Source organism: Heptranchias perlo, chromosome 4, assembly GCF_035084215.1.
Source record: "Heptranchias perlo isolate sHepPer1 chromosome 4, sHepPer1.hap1, whole genome shotgun sequence".
In the NCBI taxonomy this organism is placed as follows: Eukaryota; Metazoa; Chordata; class Chondrichthyes; order Hexanchiformes; family Hexanchidae; genus Heptranchias; species Heptranchias perlo.
This window is the reverse complement of record NC_090328.1, coordinates 61,048,845-61,071,523: the sequence shown is the minus strand read 5'-3', so window position 1 is coordinate 61,071,523 and position 22,679 is coordinate 61,048,845. Positions and strand designations below refer to the sequence as shown.

The 22,679-nt window shown below is 46.2% G+C and overlaps 1 protein-coding gene across 2 annotated transcripts in view; it reads right to left on the bottom strand.

Moving 5' to 3' along the window:
* LOC137320500 (tumor necrosis factor alpha-induced protein 8) overlaps positions 1 to 22,679 on the bottom strand; it is a 141,644-nt gene that overhangs the window by 109,764 nt on the left and 9,201 nt on the right. The window contains exons 2-3 of one of the 2 annotated variants that reach the window (XM_067982193.1): positions 18,349 to 18,508; positions 18,117 to 18,232 (exon numbers count right to left, since the gene is read on the bottom strand). The exons of the other annotated variant lie outside the window; for it this stretch is intronic. The gene's annotated coding sequence lies outside the window, so the exon portion shown is untranslated. The remainder of the gene's footprint in view (positions 1 to 18,116; positions 18,233 to 18,348; positions 18,509 to 22,679) is intronic. 2 annotated transcript variants of the gene reach the window in all.

Genomic DNA, 22,679 nt, shown 5'->3' with positions numbered 1-22,679 from the left:
CACCTACAGAATGAGCGTTACGTGGCCCAATTTATAGCCCATAGAATCTTACAGCACAGAAGGAGGCCATTTGGCCCATGCGCCTGTGCCAGCTCTTTGAAAGAGCTGTTCAATTTAGTATCACACCCCAGCTTTTACCCCATAACCTGCAAATTAGTCCTCTTCATGTACATGTTCAATAGCCTTTTGAAAGTTCTTATGGAATCTGTTTCCACCACCCTTTCAGGAGTACATTCCAGATCTTAACAACCCTCTGTGTGAAAAGATTTCTCCTAATTTCCCCTCTAGTTTTTTTGCCAATTATTTTAAATCTATGACCTCTGGTTACCAACCCACTTGCCAGAGGAAACAGTTTCTCCCTACTTGTTCTATTAAAATCCCTCATAATTTTGAATACCTCTATTAGGTCTCCTCTTAACCTTCTCTGCCCTAAGGAGAACAATTCCAGTTTAGTTTCTCCAATCTCTCCACATAACTGAAGTCCCTCATCTCTGGTATCAACCTAGTAAACCTCCTCTGTACTCTCTCCAAGGCCTTAACATCCTTCCTGAAGTGTGGTGCCCAGAATTGTACACAATACTCCAGCTGATGCCTTTCCAGTGATTTGTAAAGGTTTAGCATGACTTCCTTATTTTTGTATTCAATGCCCCTACTTACAAAGTCAATATCCCATACACTTTCTTAACCACCTTATCAACTTGCCCTGCCACCTTCCAAGATTTGTGAATAGTACCCCCAGGTCCCTCTGCTGTTGCACCCCCTTCAAATTAGTACCATTTAGATTATACAGCTGCTCCATGTTGTTCCTCCCAAATTGCATCACTTCGTACTTATCTGCATTAAATTGCATCGGCCATCTGTATGCCCACTTCACCAGCCTGTCTCAGTCTTCCTGCAGTCTGCTACTATCCTCCTCACAATTTACTACATTGCCAAGTTTTGTATCATCCGCAAATTTTGAAATTGTATTCCCTACACCCAAGTCCATGCCATTTATATATAACAAGAAAAGTAATGGCCCTAATACCTAATACCTGTCCACTAGCTTTTAGTGATTTCTGTACTTGGACCCCTAAATCTCTCTGCTCATCCACAGTTCCTAGCTTTTCACCATTTAAAAAATACTCTGATCTATCGTTCTTAGGTCCAAAGTGGATGTCCTCACACTTTCCCACATTGAATTCCATCTGCCACAGTTTTGCTCTTTCACTTAATCTATCAATGTCCCTTTGCAACTTTCTGTTCCCATCTACACTATTTATTGTGCCACCTAACTTAGTTTAATAACCTGCTGACCTGTGCAGGTTAACACATAAATAGCCACTTGGGAAAGATACTGAAATGCTTCCAACTCCAATGAAACCACACCCCTATAAGGGTCAAAATGGAAGAAAATTGGAAAAAAAGATTCTTGCAACACACATTATTTGCAATCAGACTTGGATGGCACTGAATGGATGGGATGGCTATGACTTTTTGAAACTGAAATTTAGCCAGTTCAAAATTTATCTTTGTAGGGTAAAGTTGTTTTAGATGCCTAATCTAGAAACAGCATACATTACTGTCCCCATCTAGTGGTAGCTATAAGCCTAGTAATTTGTAATGCGGATCTGAATCAAGGCTTCATATGAAGTCAAAGAACAGCAGGCTATCAGAACTGAGCTGCGGCACTTTTCTCATCCAGGACTATAAAGAGAGAAATCAACAACTCTACAGAGAACTATTTATTGAACCACTTGTATTAGTTCCTGGAAATGTGGTACAGTCCATCAACCATTTCTCTCAACATGTACCACATGTTCCCAAGACACCTCACTGTAGGTTCTCATTTCAATCCTTAACTTTATTTCTACCTAAGCCATAATTTACTTTGATGGACCAAAGCCTTTGAAACTTCGTTTTACCAATTTCTGAAATTTCAAACATTCAGCCTCAAAGTTCTGATTGATGGGGAAACAGAGAGGGGTAGTGAAGGCAACAGAAATGTCTGTCGGCAATGGAGAACAGGTTCTAAAAATTGGCTGGCAGCAGCCTACAGTAGAGCCGTGGAGCCGGGAGGAGCACTCCTGTTCCTCCTGGCTCCACATGAAGGCAAGTTTAAAAAAAATTTTCACCTTTTTGTTGGTGGTCTCCTGTAGTCCCTTCAATCGCTGGTTAGGCCACTGAGGAACCCAAAAACCTATCCGGCACATGCTCCGTGCTAACCAATTTCTGGGATAGGTCCTGCAGCAGGGGTTAGACCCCTCATTAAAATATGCAAGGAGTCTAACACCTGTTTTAGACGGCTGCCAGGGACGCCTGAATATTGATGGCCCAATATGGTGCGAGAGACAGCGCCGTCAAATTGATGCCTTTTTGCCCCCGTTCTGCGCTTTAAAATGGGATCCAATTTCTAAGTCACAAATTAGGATGATTTAAATACATCAAAATGCATATTTTACAATAAAGCTATAAGAATATTAGAAACATAAGAAATAGGAGCAGGAGTAGGCCATACAGCCCCTCGAGCCTGCTCCGCCATTCAATAAGATCATGGCTGATCTTCGACTTCAACTCTGCTTTCCCGCCCTATCCCCATATCCCCTGATTCCTTTAATGTCCATCGATCTCAGTCTTGAATATACTCAACAACTGAGCATTCACAGCCGTCTGGGGTAGAAAATTCCAAAGATTCACAACCCTCTGAGTGAAGAGATTTTTCCGCATCTCGGTCCTAAATGGCGGACCCCTTATCTTGAGACTATGAATCCTAGTTCTAGGCTCTCCAGCCATGGGAAACAGCCTCTCAGCATCTACCCTGTCAAGCCCTCTAAGAATTTTATCGCTTTCAATGAGATCACCTCTCATTCTTCTAAACTCCAGAGAATATAGGCCCATTCTACTCAATATACGCCCATTCTATGAAAGTTACCTTTATCTTGTAGAAAATTAAAAACATTGCATGATGTAGATTCTTCAACTCATTGAAACAGAGAGTAGGCAAGATAACGCTATATACGTCCACAGAAGTTTATAACACAGGGTTGCATCTGTGCCAGCTCTTTGCAAGAGCAACACAAAGCTATTCCTACTGCCCTGCGCTTTATCCATGGCCCTATATCTTCCTCTGCTTCAAATATATATCTTCCCTTAAAATATGCAATGGCCTTTCTCTGAACCATTCCGTGTGGCAAATCATTCCATGCTGTAGTAACTCTCTACGTAAAGAAATTTCTCTTAGTCTCTCTCCTTACCCTCTTAAGTACAATTTTAAATTGATGATAAGTTGTCACTGACTCAACAAGAGAAAATAGTATTTCCCATGCACCTTCCTAATTTTACATTCCTCTATTATTAAATCTAATTTTAGGCTTCACTGCTCCAGGAAATAGTCCTAGTATCTCAAAACTATAGTGCCTTGGTATTATCCTGGTGAATCAATGCTGTATGCTCTCTTTGGCTTTAATGCCCTTACTTTAATGGAGCACCTACAACTACACACAGTATTAGAATTGCGGCCTAACTGCCTCGCACAAATCTATCTTTGCTCTTGTACTTTATTCCCCTGTTTATAAAACCCAAAATATTATTGACCTTTTATATCGAATTATTTACCTGTCCTTGTACTTTCAAGGAATTATGTATTTGCATCCCTAAGTCTTTGTTTTTCCACACCCTTCAGCCTCTTCCAATTGATTGCATACTCCTCTTCCTTGTTTATCCTCCTGAAATGTATTACCTCATATTTCTCTGCATTAAATTGCATGTACCACCTGCCTGCCCATTCTGCTAACATATGTCCTCCTGAAGTCATTTAAGCAAAACATATTCTAGGCAATTAAGAGTAAGACCAGGGACTATATATTCAACCATGTATCTCCAGTTTATTTTTTAGGCACTATGCGGACTCCTAAGGTCACAAAATGGCATCCAGAATGCACAGTGCGCACACTTCTAGCGTGAAGTGCGCCGGATGCCATCTTAGTAAAGGCGTTTGCACACGCGCAGATAACGAATGCCGGCAGCATGTAAAGTAAGGAGAATATGCGTTAGATCATTGTGCCACACTGATTTAAAGGGGCAGATACAATTGTGGAACTCAACACTCCAAACAACGCATTGTCTTAACCACACACAGCTGAACAGATTGTAGACAGCCTGGAGGACCACCCACCAGCGCTATTTAAAGGGACCATGCAGGATTTACAGGTTAGTTGCTGGATTATTGCTTCTGGTTGCTGATGCATTTGTACCTGTTTTTGGAGGTCTCCTATACTTGAATGCTGGGACTAGAGGACATAGACTAAAAATTAGAGCCAGGACTTGCAGGAGTGAAGTTAGGAAACACTTCTACACGCAAAGGGTGGTAGAAGTTTGGAATGCTTTTCTGCAAATGGCAGTTGATACTAGATCAAGTGTTAATTTTAAATCTGAGATGGATAGACTTTTGTTAACCCAAAGGTATTAAGGGATATGGGGCTAAGGCGGGTATATGGAGTTAGTCACAGATCAACCACGATCTCACAGAATGGTGGAACAGGCTTGAGGGGCTAAAGCCACTACCACTTGCTGCCTCGCGTCATGCGCCACCTTCTCCTGCAAGAAAGCGGGGCTTGCGTCAGTGAGTGTCCTGCAGGATGTTTGGGTGATATGCCTGTCATGCTTGAATAGCTGCCAGCGCGTACAATCTGAGTTGTGGGTGTGCAGCTTGCAACAGTAGTAATGTATGAAGGTGAGAGGAAACATCTGAGTGGGAGAGTTGAGTACTGATTGAAAGAGTTTGTTGTTAGGTGGGTGATATTTGGTAGGGGATGTAGTGCATGGGGCAGTGGATGCGGCTAGTGGCGCAGTTGGTAGGAGATGCCACTTGACAGTTGACCTCACTCACCTTGACCATTCCGGTCAAAGCATTGAACTTCTTCCTTCAATGCATCCATGTTCGTGGTGTTATGCGCCTGGCACTGACTTTGTCTCCTATTGCCTCCCACTGCCTCTTGAGCATATGTCTGGAGGGCCTCTTGCCCTACTGCGGATTTAGGACGCCCCTCCTTCTGAACACCTCTTGCACCGAAGGCCCCTAGTGCATCAGCAGAGACCCTTGGTGCACGCTCTCTCGCAGGCCTGGTACAAACTCAGATCGGCAGATTGGTGAGGTCTGGCATACAGATTGCAGGATGTGGGATTTAGTAGTGCGAAACCTTTATTCAATGTTTTACCATAACTCAACAGTTTGTAAAAATAGAGATGGGATCTGCATCTGTGTCTTACGTGTGCGATGTCTGATTACCGTTCAGACTCCGGGCGGAACGGTATCCTATATCTTGCAAATAAGAGGTGCAGGTTGCCTTTACATGGTGCTAGCCACTTGTGCAATATCGGGGCCCCCGTGCAACAGCGCAGCTATTGCTGGCTGCTCTCGGATATCAGGTAAATGAGCAGGCAGCACAAATCTCACCTGCTGCCTGCATCTCAATGACCGGGCACGTGTTAATCGCACACTGCGACCCCTATGCCCTGATTCGGGGGTTATCGAATTTAACCCCCAGGTCAATAATCCCATTTCATACTTATTTCATCCTTTTCCTCTCCATACCCTTCAATCAAATGAAAATATACTTTCAAGTAAACAGATTTGATATATTTCTCACATTGCAAGGTACTGAATTAAACATCAGATCCACAATGCCGTGACGCATGATACCAAAGAGTTATTTGCATCCCATCATTACCTTATCCAAAGTTTAAGTGGTAAGTGAAATAACAGTAATCAGGACTGACTACCAAAAATGTTTAATGCCAGTATTAACTATTTAAAAACACTAAGGGGCTGACTTTCATCCCCTCTGCCGGGCGGGAACGGAAATATAGCCTGATTAAAATAGCAGCACAGCACTTATCACCCCTATCCCACTGACATCTTCGCCATTTTGGTTGGGACCTTGAAATGGGTGGACTGTGCCTGCCGTAAATAGGCAGAGCCTCACTAGCCCAAGCAAATCAAGGTTCTATGATTTCAATAGGACTCTGATGCAATTTTGAAGTACCAGTGAGTGCAGCATATGCGAGGTATGCTCTGCCAATTGGTACTTGGTGTTCAGTGGCCTAACCAGTGATTTTTAAAAGGGATCTCTGGAGACTGCTCAGAAAAAGTTTAAAAACAGGTTTATAAATGGTTTTTGTGGAGTCAGGAGGAGCATTAAAGCATCTGTGCTGCCCAACTTTCTGCGGTCCTCCTCCGGGATTGCTTCTCCCCTTTAATGTACTTTAACTGTCTGGGCTCCACAGTGGAGGGGGATTTTCGGCCCCCTCTGATCAGCCAGCTGCTCCAAATGTGCGAGCAGCATACTGACAGTATGGTAATGAGGCCTGACCATGAAAATTGATCAGGCTTTGAACCGCTTCCATCAGGCTGGTGGCAGGCTCAGTCCACCTGCCTCCCGCCCGATGGAAGCAGCCACACGAAAATCTATCCTTAAAATTCATTGCCTTATCTTTGATTTGTGATCATTTTTCCTTTTCAGGAATGGCGTACATGTAGGTGGTCATCTGATATATCTTTATGTATAAGGAACAGTTTACAGTGACTGTAGTCCAGATGGATCAAACATCTAATAAGTTTTGTCCTGTGTTTCTGCTGAATGTCTGCAGAATATTTTCTTTCCTTTCCAAGCAGTTGAACCCTATGCACCAGACAACGATTAACGGAAAATCTCTCACCACACGCTAGTAATTACTTTATCTCCCAGGATATCGAAATTGCCTCGGCAGAAAGATACTGATAAATTGTAATATTTTAAATATCATCTGGGAAGATTGTTGCTTTTTTTTGTTGGCTTGCTAACATAGAATCAACTTTATCGCAATGATTCTGTATTATTTGGGCTGAACAGGAAGGAAAGTAAATCAAACCCAGTAATCAGTTCGTTGAGATCTGGCAGCCCTCTTTACTGTACCTGCAGGTTTGTAAAAATATAGTATGTGAAAAGCAATTTTACACTGTAATAAATTAAAAAGCAACAATTTAACATCCTAATTGTATAATCTGAATGTAGAGATTGAAGCGTGACATAATAAAATGATCAGATTCTTCCAGTTCATTAAGTCTGATTTGCATTATTAAAACAACAAGTCTAACGTCATCTTGCTTAAAGCACTGAGTTATCTTCGACTTTCAAAAGAAGATTACAAACCTTTGAAAAATGTATCAGAACCTGCAATGAATTCACACTGAACAGTAGTGGCAAAAAGGAAAATTCTTATCTTCACTACTATTACCTACTGCAAACTGGCCCATTCAATGTTCATGGTCTCCACAGCAAAATCCCAATCTTCAGGTGCCCTTAGCAACCATCAGACAATGGCATTCCTGCAGGAAGTTGCAGACTACAACAACAGCTTGCATAGAAAAGCTTCACAGTGAGGTACCTAAGCAAGTATAACTGGAAAAAAGCTGAGCCACTGGTATGGCCTAATAATTTAACAGTGCAACAGCACTAGCTTATTGGTTGCATTTTTCAGAAATCATGAATCCTGATTTTAACTCAGTAGGAGCGGTGAAGGTGGGGCGACCGTTAGGCCCTCGCCAACATGAGGCCTGGGCCATTTTAACTCCCAGACCTCAATAACATATTTCAGTCCCGACTCCCACCATGAAGGAACGGTCTCTGTCACTCAGGTAAGTGGCTGGGCGATTGGTGTCAGGGGAGGGAGAGGGAAGTTCAGGGCGGAGGGGGGGGGGGTACTAGGTTTCCTTGTGGGGCCAGAGAAACACTCCTGCTGCTGTTCCTGGCCCACATAAAAACCTTTAAAAACTACAATTTGCTCACCTTTACAGCCCTCTTCAAAGCCTGCTGCTCCTTGATGAACGGTATTTCTGGCGAGGCTGGCACTAGATACCAAACATGCTGCTCCAGGTTAAAATGTTGTCAGAATCTGAAATCTGTCAGCCAACCCCAATTTTTGAATATCATGAGGTTCTTCCGTACTAGGGTGAGGGCCTTGAACACTTCCCAAAATGCAGCAGTTTTAAAATGGCACAGAGCGTGCTTGCAGTGTGGCTGCGGTGCATAGGACACTGCTCCGATTTTAACCCCTGCACGCCCCATTATTGTCGAGCGTGGGGGGTTAAAATTGGGGCTCTGGTGTAACACACTTACTGATGAAATCTGCATTGCAGTCACTGCTCCACATTCTGCACTAGGTCATATGTTATTTAAAAGTAACCTTTAACCTAAGATATGGACATGTACAGTTATATTTTGCTTCACTGAAACCTGAAAGTTGCATCTTACCATTAAGTTTCAAATTTTTGAATGCAGCCTATCAGTTATGGTTCCATGCAAGAGACAGCTCACAGGTGGAGAAAAATTGTAGGAAGTATGAATAAAACCAGGGGGGGGGGGAACGGGAAGGTGGAATGCAATACTAGAAATCTGATATAAAAACAACAAATGGTGGTCTGTGAGCACCTGCAAAGAAAAAAGGCAAGCTAGAGTCAGGAGCTCCTGTAAACTGGGGGAAAGGAGAAGAGTGCTGGCATGAACTGTGAGGAGGGGAAGGAAGAGTGCCAGCATGAACTGAAGAAGAGGGAAGAGGAGTGGTTCCATTAGTTGGGAAGGAAGGAGGGATTGGTATGCAATTTTAATACCATTTAATAATCAGATTTAGCAATAAAGAGTAACAAAACGTATCCACAAAAGTCTGCAATTGCTCCACAAGTGAGAGAAAATCCTTGCAATGTTTTGCCACAATCATCTGCAATTTTCCAGTGCCCTTGCTTTGAAGCATTAGGTGTAAACATAAGTAGCATATGAACAGTAGACTTTATAGAAATCTGTTAGATTTTGATTGTCATGGACAGCAGTTTTGTTCCAAATTTAGAAATTTAAGCAATAAATAAGGGATATGTGAAATTTATCCTGAGTTTTGCAACCCTGCATTGTTTCGACAGGCCTTCCCTTTCCTACTGGAGGTCAGATTTCTCAATGCCTCCCTGTGGGTGTGTGATAACCACGTAACCATTTAGAAACCATGTTCTATTTTTTTCCCTTTTCTTGACTGAAAGTGAATTCAAACACTGAACTGCAAGTTACCACTTCTAATATAGTTCATGTCAACTCAGTTTAAAAGATTTCTTCATAGTCTAATCCTCCACTAGGATTTAAGTTATGGAATTCAAATGTTCACCACAGTCACATCCAGATGATAAGTAAGGGAACACAAACTGGACATCTCCATTTCACCATTATAAACAGTATCAAACATAACACTGGTGAAGTTCTACTGCTATTTCTCAGTTGATGTGAAGTTGTTTTGCATGTTTATTATTGCAGAAATGGCAATATAACTCAGGAGTCAGGCTGGCAATCTGAATCCCAAGCGCACTAAAGCAAGAGTTTTGGGACAACCTCTAGTAGGTAGTTTGACATCATTTGAGGTTCACATCAGGTGTACAGTAACCCCAGCATTTTAAAAATGCTTATGTGGTCCAATTTTATATTAGCAAGGGACTGACACTGCTGCTTAGCAACAGGTGGAGCTCTGCACATGCATCTAAGCACATTGCAAATAGCTTTGTTACTAAATTCAATACAAGGTGCAGCTGGCAGTATAACTCAAGTCTGCAAGCAGAACATTGCCTTCCAAAACTATATATTTAGTATAAATATAGCCTTCAAAAATAACTGCCTGGATATTGCATTTCAATTTTACTATTTAGCCCTTTACATCTGCTGTGTCACGCAGTGCTTGAAGTAAATGCTGCAGAATTTCATCTTCTCACTTTCCTTTGAGTGTTATTAGCGCAAAATGAGATTTAGTTTAGCAGAAAACTGAAGCCAGTTAAAAGTTCCAAAGGTTAGCATAATAATTAAGCAGGATTAGAAGTCAGTCAAAAGAAAGTGTGTGTATGAAAGAGAGTAGAGAGATAGAAGTAAGAAATAATTATCGCCAGTACTATGATACAGCTGTAGAACATTAACAAAACAATTTTGATTACGATATGAACTGAAGGTTTTAGAAAATCTTTTCACAGGAACCCACTTCCTTTTTGACTGCCCGTTTACCATAGAATCATGTGTAAATGCAGCAGTCCCTGTTGGTTTTACATTTGCAGCTGCTGCAGCAGCTCTGCCACTCATACAGATGCCAGTTTCAAAACAAGGGGCCACATACTGCAGACCTCTAATGTGCCCAGAGGAGTCATCATTTTAGAGTCAATGAATATTAAAACTAGCTGCATGGACAAACACTTATTTGTTGGCTGTTGAGAGGAACCAAAAAAAAATCACTTTAACCACAGCATTAGCTATGTTTAAGAGTTTTACCCAATATTACTGATTCCATTTTCAATATGAGGTAGTTCAGTATGAAAACTAGTTCAGTTCATAGTAAGCTGGGCTACAAATGAAACATACTGGTAGTAGCAGGAGAAAAATTACTGTTAAACACTATTTTAAAAGTTGTTTCAAGACACCAACTGATATATCAAAAGGAAGGAAGTAGTAGTACAGGAAATGTAAAGAATTGAACCTTCACAACAACTGCACTCTTACTGAGAAACCAAACCACATTACAAAAACGGTTAGTTCAGTCAGTTGTGCCACCAAAAGTGTACAAAATGTTACTTTAAAAAATGATAGATGCAGAAGTAGTGTAAATGTCTGTTAATTTTTACAACAAAGAAGATCATTTAATGAAGGGTTTACATTGGAGAATCTCAATTTAAAATTTTGAGGATTTTTTTTGAAAAAATGAATTTCACTATTTTGGGGTTGAGACTGACCCAATGGATTTTTTTAAAATTCGTTCATGGGATGTGGGCGTTGCTGGCAAAGCTAGCATTTATTGCCCATCCCTAATTGCCCTCAAGAAAGTGGTGGTGAGCCGCCTTCTTGAACCACTGCAGTCCGTGTGGTGACGGTTCTCCCACAGTGCTGTTAGGAAGGGAGTTCCAGGATTTTGACCCAGCGACAATGAAGGAACGGCGATATATTTCCAAGTCAGGATGGTGTGTGACTTGGAGGGGAACGTGCAGGTGGTGTTGTTCCCATGTGCCTGCTGCTCTTGTCCTTCTAGCTGGTAGAGGTCGCGGGTTTGGGAGGTACTGTCGAAGAAGCCTTGGCGAGTTGCTGCAGTGCATCCTGTGGATGGTACACACTGCAGCCACAGTGCGCCGGTGGTGAAGGGAGTGAATGTTTAGGGTGGCGGATGGAGTACCAATCAAGCGGGCTGCTTTGTTCTGGATGGTGTCGAGCTTCTTAAGTGTTGATGAAGCTGCACTCATCCAGGCAAGTGGAGAGTATTCCATCACACTCCTGACTTGTGCCTTGTAGATGGTGGAAAGGCTTTGGGGAGTCAGGAGGTGAGTCACTCGCCACAGAATACCCAGCCTCTGACCTGCTCTTGCAGCCACAGTATTTATGTGGCTGGTCCAGTTAAGTTTCTGGTCAATGGTGACCCCCAGGATGTTGATGGTGGGGGAATTCGGTGATGGTAATGTCGTTGAATGTCATAGGGAGGTGGTTAGATTCTCTCTTGTTGGAGATGGTCATTGCCTGGCACTTGTCTGGCGCGAATGTTACTTGCCACTTATCAGCCCAAGCGTGGATGTTGTCCAGGACTTGCTGCATGCGGGCTCGGACTGCTTCATTATCTGAGGGGTTGTGAATGGAACTGAACAATGTGCAATCATCAGCGAACATCCCCATTTCTCACCTTATGATGGAGGGAAGGTCATTGATGAAGCAGCTGAAGATGGTTGGGCCTAGGACTCTGCCCTGAGGAACTGCTGCAGCAATGTCCTGGGGCTGAGATGATTGGCCTCCAACAACCACTACCATCTTCCTTTGTGCTAGGTATGACTCCAACCACTGGAGAGTTTTCCCCCTGATTCCCACTGACTTCAATTTTACTTGGGCTCCTTGGTGCTACACTCGGTCAAGGACAGTCACTCTCACCTCACCTCTGGAATTCAGCTCTTTTGTCCACGTTTGGACCAATGCTGTAATGAGGTCTGGGGCCGAGTGGTCCTGGCAGAACCCAAACTGAGCATCGGTGAGCAGGTTATCGGTGAGTAAGTGCCGCTTGATAGTCGACGACACCTTCCATCACTTTGCTGATGACTGAGAGTAGACTGATGGGGTGGTAATTGGCCAGATTGGATTTGTCCTGCTTTTTGTGGACAGGACATACCTGGGCAATTTTCCACATTTGTATAGTCACAAACAAATGTAATTATATTCCAAATGGCCATATGGGTAAGGGCACTGCCACATGTAGCACTAAGCCTTATGGACCAGAGAAACTATTTCCTCTGGTATAATAATCCAAAACAATGGGGCATAATCTTAAAATTAGTTAGCCCATATAGAAGTGAAATCAGGAAGCACTTTTTCCACACAAAGGGTAGTGGAAATCTGGAATGTGCTCCTCCAAAAATCTGTGGATGGATGCTGGTTCAGTTGAAATTTTCAAGACTGAAAGTGATACATTTTTAATAGGCAAGTTATCAAGGGACAAGGATCTAAAGTGGGTAAATGGAGTTGAGGTACGGATCAGCCATGATCTAACTGAATGGCGGAACAGGCTCAAGGGGATGAATGGTCTACTCCTGTTCCTATGTAGAAGGTCCCAAGATCTATCCTCCATGTCTGCAGAGTTAATTAATTTCAACCCAGACCTGACAATTGATCTCAATGCTCCTAAACCAGAGAAAGGGAGGGGAAAATAAATCAGACAGAATTGCTGCCCCCGATCACTATCGACTACTCAGCTGAAAGAGTGTGCGTGTGTACGTGCAAACTTTGCATCAGGGTTGGTTATGATATAACCAAGTCTTAAAATCTGCCAACGGTCCCTTTGTAGTGTCATAAACAAAACTTGCCCACATGGGTGAAAAAATTGGGGACAAAACTTGATGGATAAATGCTAAGATCTTGATTTGCTGGCCAGCAAATTTAAATTCCTGCTATAGAATCTTAAAAATGAACGCTCAGTCACATACTAAAGCAAACTAAAAATTAAGTAAATTCTGGTTGTTCTAACTTTCCATAATGATATCATAGTATGATAGTAGGTACAGCACAGGAGGAGGCCATTCGGCCCATCGTGCCTGTGTCAACTCTTTGAAAGAGCTGTCAAATTAGGCCCATTCACCCACTCTTTTCCCATAAGCCTGTAATTGGTTTTCCTTTCAAGTATTTATCTAATTCCCTTTTGAAAGTTACTATTGAATCTTCTTCCACCAACCTTTCAGGCAGTGCATTCCAGATCATTGCAATTTGCTGCATAAAAAGATGTTGCCTCATGTCGCCTCTGGCTGTTTTGCCGATCACCTTAAATCTGTGCCCTCTGGTTACTGACCCTTCTGCTATTGGAAACAGTTTCTCCTTATTTACTCTATCAAAACCGTTCATGATTTTGAACACCTCTAACAAATCTCCCCTTAACCATCTCTGTTCTAAGGAGAACAATCCCAGCTACTGAAGTCCCTCATCCCTGGTACCATTTTAGTAAATCTCTTCTGCACCCTCTCTAAGGCCTTGACATCTTTCCTAAAATGTGCTGCCTAAAATTGAACACAATACTCCAGTTGCAGCCTAACCAATGTTTTATAAAGGTTTAGTTAACTTCCTTGGTTTTGTACTCTATGGGGCCGATTTTCGGATGGCGGAGCCGGTGCGTTTGGGGTGGGGGGGGGGGGGGGGCTCCTAAAATCGTAGAAATCCGGAGCAGTTTCGAAGCCCGGCTCCAACCCGCTGACTTCCAGGTTCCCCAGTAACGCGTTTGGGTGCGTGCCTCCCGAATGCGGGAGTCCCACCGGCAATTAAAGCCAGCGGGATGATAATTTCCATACTTTGACAGATAAAGTACTTGAAATACTTGATTGAGTAGACATTTTGGCAGGAGTGCAATTTTGAAGGATCCTCAGCGTGTTTCCCATGCTGTGGGAAACACTCCCTGTTGCAATAGATATGTTTCAGGCAGCAGCCAGTGCGAGATGCAAATGATTATTTGACACGTGGGGAGAAAACCTCATATAGTGCAGCATTTATTGCACTCTGTCACTTCAGGCAAAGTTTTGGCTGCAAGACCTTTGTGTTTTCACTCAAAATTCTTGCTTTCCACCCAAAACTCTGCTGTGCAAACATATTTACCTACTTTGCGGACCCCCTCAAACTCACACCATCAGGATGGGGGGGGGGGGGGGGGGGGCGCCATGGTTGCATTCACCACTTCATCCGAGGACGAACATCACCAGCCTCACCAGGCACCGTGTCCACCTCCGCCACGTGAAGCTCCACAACCACAGTGCTGCGCCACAGACAGCTGCACAGAGGGCAACAGAGAGAGCGACGTCGCAGGAGGCACTACCCTCACCACAGGGTCTACAGACCGAGGCGCAGCTTCCTGGACCTCTCTGAGAAGCAGTGCATATGGAGGCTCAGAATCAGTCGCCAGGTAGTCGCAGACATCTGTAGCCTCCTTCATGCTGAGCTGCTCCCGGCTGGGCTGAGCAGCATCTCCTTACCTGTCACTGTCAAAGTCACCACTACCCTCAACTTCTTTGCCTCCGGATTATTCCAGGGTGCCACCGGGGACATCGCCGGGGTCTCTCAGTCATCTCTGCACACAAGTGCATAAGGCAGGTCACCGACGGCTTGTTTCGCAGGGCCTCGCACTACGGCAACTTCCCTGTGGACGACCTCAGCCAGACGGAGAGGGCAGTGAGATTCCACGCTGTGGCTGGCTTCCCACGGGTGCAGGGTGTAATCGATTGCACCCATATAGCAATACGAGCACCTCCACACCAGCCAGGACTGTTCATCAATAGGAAGGGCTATCATTCCATTAACACTCAGCTCGTTTGCGATGACCACAAGAGATTCCTTCATGTGTGCACCAGATACCCTGGAAGCTGCCACGATTCCTTCATCCTCGGAGTCCAACATCCCGCCCCTCTTCTAAGCACGAATACCTGCAAGGGCTGGCTCCTCGGGGACAAGGGATACCCCCTGCAAACGTGGCTCATGACACCTCTGAGGAACCCCACCACCGAGCAATAGCGTCAATATAACGACGGCACATCGCTACCAGATCTACAATTGAGCACGCTATAGTGCTGCTCAAGATGCGCTTCAGGTGCCTTGATCGTTCTGGGGGAGCGCTTCAATACACACCAGACAGAGTGGGACGCATTATAGTCGTGTGTTGTGCCCTGCACAACGTGGCACAACAGAGAGGGATGTCGCTTGAGGAGGCTCCATCCACATCTGCCACCCATATTGAGGAGGAGGAGGAGCAACCCATGGGCAGAACAGCGGCTCACCTGGCTGCTCGTGAGGCCAGGGAGTCATTGAAATGTGAATAGTTCTCCTAACATCAGACAGTGTGAAGAGTCCAGTCCTCACCACCTAGATAGAGCAGTGGCCACACCAGCAATCCCCAACCCCCTCCCTGCACAGAACAGTCCTGCAACTACACATACGCCCACTGTAGTGACCCAATGGGTGGCATCAAGTGGGCATTCATGGTGAACCTCATGAAAGGGCCTTATTACAGAAGCCAGTCAAGCTTGGCCAAGACATGGCAATAGATGTGACAATAATAATATTTAATGCGAGTTTAACAAAAAGCAAATATAAATAAAAAACATGACCAACCGTCAAAAACCCTTGTGTATTCCCTTTGTGCTTACAAAACCTTCGCCTTTCGCTTCCGACTACTTCTACATGGTGCATCCCCTGTGGCTGCAGCAGAGGTAGTGGCAGGTTGCTCTTGTTCATGCCCTGACCAAGTAGGTGCTTTGGGCCTCCGCCCTCTGGGTTTTGGTGCCCGTGAGGGCCACTTCAAAGACTGCTCCATCAGGGGCAGACTCGGCCACCGGGAGAGGAGGCAGCATTGCAGGTACTGGTTGAGAGGGGGGCAACGGGTGAGACGTGGGGACGTTTTGAGTGGCTTCCACGTCCCCTTTCGCCATCATCCCTCCCCAGGGCCAGGCCCACACCACTCCTACCAATCTGCTGGACGACAGTTTGGAGGACATGTGTGAAGCCTTATAAGACCAGTGCTAGTGTATCAGCGTGTCTGTTTAAGGCTGCAGAATATTGTTCACCGCGTCCAAAAGGCTGTTGTCAGGGTCTGAATGGACTCATTTGTGAGCCGTGCTTGAACCTCCATGGAGGCTGGCCTTCTCTCCATTGCAGACATTCCTCACTTACCCGTGACACTACCTCAGAGATGCTCTCACGCCCGTGACAGTATCTCAGAGATTCCTTCCCTTACCTGTGCCACCATTCCACCATGCCATGGGGACCAAATTCGCACCCCAATACGCCAACATTTTCATGCACAAGTTCGTGCAGGACTTCTTCACTGCACAGGACCTCCAACCAACGCTATACACCAGATACATAGACGACATTTTCTTTCTATGGACCCACGGTGAAGAATCACTAAAGAGACTACACGATAACATCAACAAGTTCCATCCCACCATCAAGCTCACCATGGACTACTCCTCAGAATCAGTTTCTTTCTTGGACACACGAATCTCCATCAAAGACGGGCACCTCAGCACCTCACTCTACCGCGAGCCCACGGACAACCTCATGATGCTCCACTTTTCCAGCTTCCACCCTAACCACGTCAAAGAGGCCATCCCCTATGGACAGGCCCTGCGAATACACAGGGTCTGCTCAGACGAGGAGGAACGCGATTGACACCTACAGACGCTGAAAGACGCCCTTGTAAGAACGGGATATGACGCTCGACTCATCGATCGACAGTTCCGACGGGCCATAGCGAAAAATCACATAGACCTCCTCAGAAGACTAACACGGGACGCAACCAACAGAGTACCCTTCGTCGTCCAGTACTTCCCCAGAGAGGAGATACTACGCCATGTTCTCCGCAGCCTTCAACATGTCATCAATGATGACAAACACCTCGCTGTGGCCATCCCCACACCTCCACTACTCGCCTTTAAACAGCCACCCAACCTCAAACAGACCATCGTTCGCAGCAAATTACCCAGCTTTCAGGAGAACAGCGTCCACGACACCACACAACCCTGCCACGGTAACCTCTGCAAGACATGCCAGATCATCAACACAGATACCACCGTGACATGAGAGGACACCACCCACCAGGTGCATGGTTCATACTCCTGTGACTCGGCCAACGTTGTCTACCTCATACGTTGCAGGAAAGGATGCCCCAAAGCATGGTACATTGGCGAGACCATGCAGACACTGCGACAACGGATGAACGGACATCGCGCAACAATCGCCAGACAGGAGGGTTCCCTCCCAGTCGGGGAACACTTCAGCAGTCAAGGACATTCAGCCACCGACCTTCGGGTAAGCGTACTCCAAGGCGGCCTTCGAGACACACGACAACGCAAAATCGTCGAGCAGAAATTGATAGCCAAGTTCTGCACCCATGAGGACGGCCTCAACCGGGATCTTGGGTTCATGTCACGCTACACGTAACCCCACCAGCGAACAAAAGTTATCTATTTTTAATATAACGGGTCAATTGCTGTCTTTTCCTTCCGGATGTTTCTATGTTTCTGCCTCTCTCTCTCTGTTTTTTTTTGTTCTGGCCATTTGTATATTCGGTGGCCCTGTAGGTAACACCTATCTGTCTGAACACTTTGGTTGCCTTGGCAATGGGCAGTTGAAAAGACTTTCTGTAATCACCAGGTGTTGTTCTGTGATTTATAAATGAGAGAGGTTCGAGGATTTCTTGACATTCACCTGAGGAAGGAGGAAGCCTCCGAAAGCTTGTGAATTTTAAAATAAAATTGTTGGACTATAACTTGGTGTTGTAAATTTGTTTACAACCATTCCACTCATGCAGGAGTTGGACTCCTCCATCCTCTGCGCGATTGTGGAGAGCGCACGTGCCATCTGTTCCAGCACCGCGCAAATGTGCTGCTGCCCCTCGATCATTCTCCTTTTAAAGGATGGCCCCCACGGTTCAGCATCTGTGTCCAGCTGAGCAGAGCCTGGAGAAGAGCGCTCCCACTGACGTGGAATCTCCACAGCTGCCCCTGCCACCAGTATCTGCTCGTGCTCACACGCATGCGCTAATTCACCACTTGCGACCCAAACTAACTGCGGGAAGGGACCCACCGAGGTATGTGTATCTGCGCTGGTGGATGGCTCGCTCAGATGTGACAGTGCATTGTCAAAGGCCGGCAGGTCCTCTGAGGAATCGCCCTCCGCCGTCACGGCAGTCGCTGAAGGCCCTGTAAGAGAACAGAAGGCAATATTAAGCATGATCACAGGTGTTGAGGTGCTGAAAATGGCAAGGCATTTAAACATCAATTGATATTGTGTGTGCTGAATGTTAAAGTTCTGTCACCAGATGTTTGTCGGGTGCCAGTCTCGGCGTCCCCGACGGACAGGCACTCGAGGGTGCGGCTCAACTCCAGCGCCTCCTGCTCCGCGTCTGTGAGGACGACTATCTGTTGCAGACCCCCTCCGGTCCTCGCCCTCTCCCGTGCATTCTAGGTGCTCTTCTCCTATAAGGGGAGAAAGTACAGACGTGTAAGTGAGTGATGATGACGTGGCCAACCGATGAATGCATTGGTTTGGGTGCGGCTGACCGTGAAAGAGATGCATCAGAGGGCGAGTATGAGACAGAGCCATGACATTGTATGAGGATTGGGTTGAATGGTGGTGGTGGGATGAGTACTGGGGAGGTGAGGAAGTGTTGAGGAAGTGCAGGTAAGTTGAGGATGAGCTTTGACTGGGTGTGAGGAGTGATGTGATAGAGTAGTGTTGGCAGCGCAGAATGAGTTGGGGTGTGGGGGTGATGATGTGGAAGACGGAATGTAGGAGAATGAGTAAGTGTACTCACTTTGGCTGGCCTAGTTAGGTCATTGAAGTGCCTCCTGCACTGGATCCAGGCATGGGAGATGTTGCTGCTACTGGTGACTTCCTCTGCCACCTCGAGCCAGGCCTTCTTGGTGGCAGAGGCGTGCCACTTCCTCCCGTCCACCGGGTAGAACACATCCCTCCTCCTCCTCACCCCATCCAGTAGCACCTAGAGTGAGGCATCACTAAATCTAGAAGCAGCCTTTCCCCATTGTGCTATTTGAGTTTTTGCTCCAGGAGCAGCAATTGGAGGACTGTCCCTTTAAACGGAGCTCCTCCAGCTGACAGCCTGTGATGCGGGTGTGCAGTCCGCCCGCTGCGCAGCTTTCAGATGGCAAACCCAGAAGCCACATTAAGTGGCTCCAATTTACCAGTGATCATGTGGGGAACGGACAGATTTTATTTGGCGGGTTACCCACGCGCCCAATCTCCCCCCTCCCCCCCGCTAATATCGGGGCCTATGCCTCGATTAATAAAGCCCAGGATCCCATATGCTTTTTTTTTAAAACAGCCTTCTCAGCTTCTCCAGCCACCTTCAAAGATTTGTACCATTTAGTTTACATTGCATCTCTTCATTCTTCCTACCACCCAACTCAGCAGGATTTTAGCCCTCTCCCCCTCCTTTTATCCAGAATGAACGTTGTAGGAAATCGCAAGAATACAGCCAATAACGAAAGTGCAGAGAGCTTTCATTTCTAAATTTCTGATTCTATGGGCTCGATTTTAGGGTCGGGTTTCCTGCGAGTTTCCAGCGGGGGGGCCCCGAAAATCCCGATACGAGGTCACGTGACCGGATCGCGCCGCGATCCCGACCACTTCCGGGTTCCCCGATGACGTGCGGGGCTGCGTGCGTGGCCCCCGCTGGTGGGAATCCCACAGGCAATTAAAGCCAGCGGGGTTCCACTTGAGAGTACTTACCTTGCTTGTTGAGGTCAGTTAATGAGCTGAATCAGCTGTCAAAAGAGGAAGTGTGGGATTTCACCTGCATCGCAGAGTGTTTCACACACTGGGGGAAACAGTCTCTCTCCAACCAGGCGTGTTGCAGCCAGCAGCCTGTGGCAGCTGCCAAGGTGCACTCCACGGGGGAGAGCCCTCACCCATGCAGGAGGCCACCGCGTCACGTAGGGCAACCCCTGCCCCCCACCACCCCCCGTCAAGCCAGAGGACAGACCGACACGAAACCGCAGCCCCAGTCCGAGGAACCACCCACCTACCCTGCACAACCCCTCAGACCAACAACGGCCAGATGGGTGGTGCGTGGACACCCTCGGAGGACGAACAGCATGACCAGCCCCAGCAGCCTCGCAATCCACACGGTCCGCCGCAGAGACGTGGAGCCCCTCAACACGGTGTTGTTGCACGCCCACCTGCACAGCAGGAGGGAGGGCTACCGCAGAGAGAGACGCATCGCAGAGGGCACTACCCTCGCCACATGGTCCACAGACCGAGGCGAAGCTCCCCGGACCTCTCCGAGCAGCAGTGCACACGGAGGCGCAGATTCGCTCGACATGTAGTCGTGGAGATCTGCAGGCTCTTTCATGCCGAGCTGCTCCTGGCTGGCCCCAGCACCAACTGCTTACCTGTCGCTGCCAAAGTCACCACTGCCCTCCACAACTTCTCCTCCGCATCCTTCCAGTGTGCAGCCGGCTACACCGCCGATGTCTCTCAGTGGTCTGCGCGGAAGAGCCCTGCAAATACACCTGCACCTACTCTGCAGTAACACGATGGGTGGCATCAGTGGTGGGTCCTCATAGTGATACCCAGGAGCGGGCATTATTGGACACAACAGACAGGATTCGCGGAGACATGGCAGTGGTGGTGCCAATATAATGTGTGCTGTTTGTTGCTCTGAAATTCAATATAGGTAACACCCATGGCAAACCCTCCAACACCCTTGTGCACCCCCTTCATGCTCACGAAACATTTGCCTTACGCTGCCTACTGCACATATGTGATGCATGCCCTGTGGCTGCAGCACAGGTGGTGGCAGGTTGAGTGAGGCTGGCCGTGAGGGAGATGCACGAGAGGGTGAGTATGGGATAGAGCCATGAGATTGTATGAGGATTGGGTCGCGTGTTAGTGGCAGGATGAGTACTGGCGAGGTGAGTAGGTGGAGGTAAGATGAGGATGGGGTTTGAGTGGGTATGAGGGGTGATGTGACAGAGTAGTGTTGGCGGTGCCAAAGGAGATGTGGGGTTGGCGCAGTGTTGTGGCAGATGGAGTGTAGGGGAAAGACTTCGTGTTCTCACTGTGGCTGACCTACTGAGGTCATTGCAGCGCCTCCTGCACTGTATGCAGGTGGGCGATATGTTGGTGGCGCAGGTGACCCCCTCTGCCACCTCGAGCCAGGCCTTCTTGGTGGCAGAGGCAGGCCGCTTCCTCCCGCCCGCCGGGTGGAAGATCTGTGTCCTCCCCCTCCTCCTCACCCCATCTGATGATACCTGGGGTGAGGCATCATTAAACTGGGAGCAGCCTTCCCCCTGGGCTGCTCCATGCTGAAATTTGTTCCATTGGTTGCAGCATCTGTCAGTAGAGGACTGCCCCTTTAACTAGAGAGCCTCCAGCTGACAGATCGTACTGCGCATGCGCAGCCCGCCCGACGCGCAGACCAGCAGCGTGGACCCCGGAGGAGCAGGTAATTGATTCCTATTAGTGTGTTGCCTGCTACGATCGCGCGGGGAACCCACTAATTTCACCGAGCGTGTTGACCACGCTCCCGAAACCCAACCCGCCGGAAACCCGCAGGCCTGGTAACATCGAGCCCTATGTCTACACAAATTTGCTTCCAACATCTAATTTTGTAAACTAAATTTCCATGTATCAAAGAAAATACTAAACCATAATTCAATGATAATACATGCAGATTATCAAGCAGTGAACAGGACCCTATTTGGACATATGTTTCACAGAGCAAGAAATTTAAGAGGGTTGTAATGGTGACACATGGCCATGCCAAGATCAGGAATGTAAGTGGCCAACAGCAACATAAAAGTCACATTACATCTCTCACTACAATCCTTCTGTGTATCTGACTTATTAATACTAACATGGAAGTCTGTATGATCAAAGGGAGTTCAAGATGAATCAAAACAGAGGAAAGGCTCATCCAGATACATACTACAAAAGCCTCATTCAGAGGCACTATGTAGCTTTAAATGTTAGATGACATAAAGGGTTTTCTAACCTGATGTTAGCATACTCTGTTACTGTGGAAAATCATATTCTTTTTCGTGTTTTTGTTAGAATCTCAGCAATAAGGAATTCATTAATTATTTACCTTGATTTTGGCAATATTATACTACATATAAAAGCATCAACTAATTAGCGTTTTGAAGAATTCGTTAGTATTTTTCACCATAAAGCACTAGTTCTTTAGGTGTCCCTCAAAATATAAAATTCTTTTGCTCCAAACGTTTCTTATTCCAACATTAAAAGTTTTACAGATATTTGAAAATAAAGTCATCAATTTAAATCAAAACATTTATCTCCATACTCAAAGGATGAAGATGGATGGTTTCTCAAATGACACAGATTGAATGTAATATCTTTAACAAAGGGCGTTTCTATTTATCATTTAGAGAAGACAATGACGTTTGCTGCTTTATCATACTTGTGTTAATTCATTGGCCTTTATCTCAAGGGAGCTAGAATACGAAGGGGTAGAGTTATGTTTGTTATATAAGGCTCTGGTTAGATCCCTTCTGAAGTACTGCATTCAATACTGGGCACCGCACCTCAGGAAGGATATATTGGCCCTGGAGGGGGTGCAGCACAGGTTCACCAGAATACCACTGGGGCTAACAGGGTTAAATTATG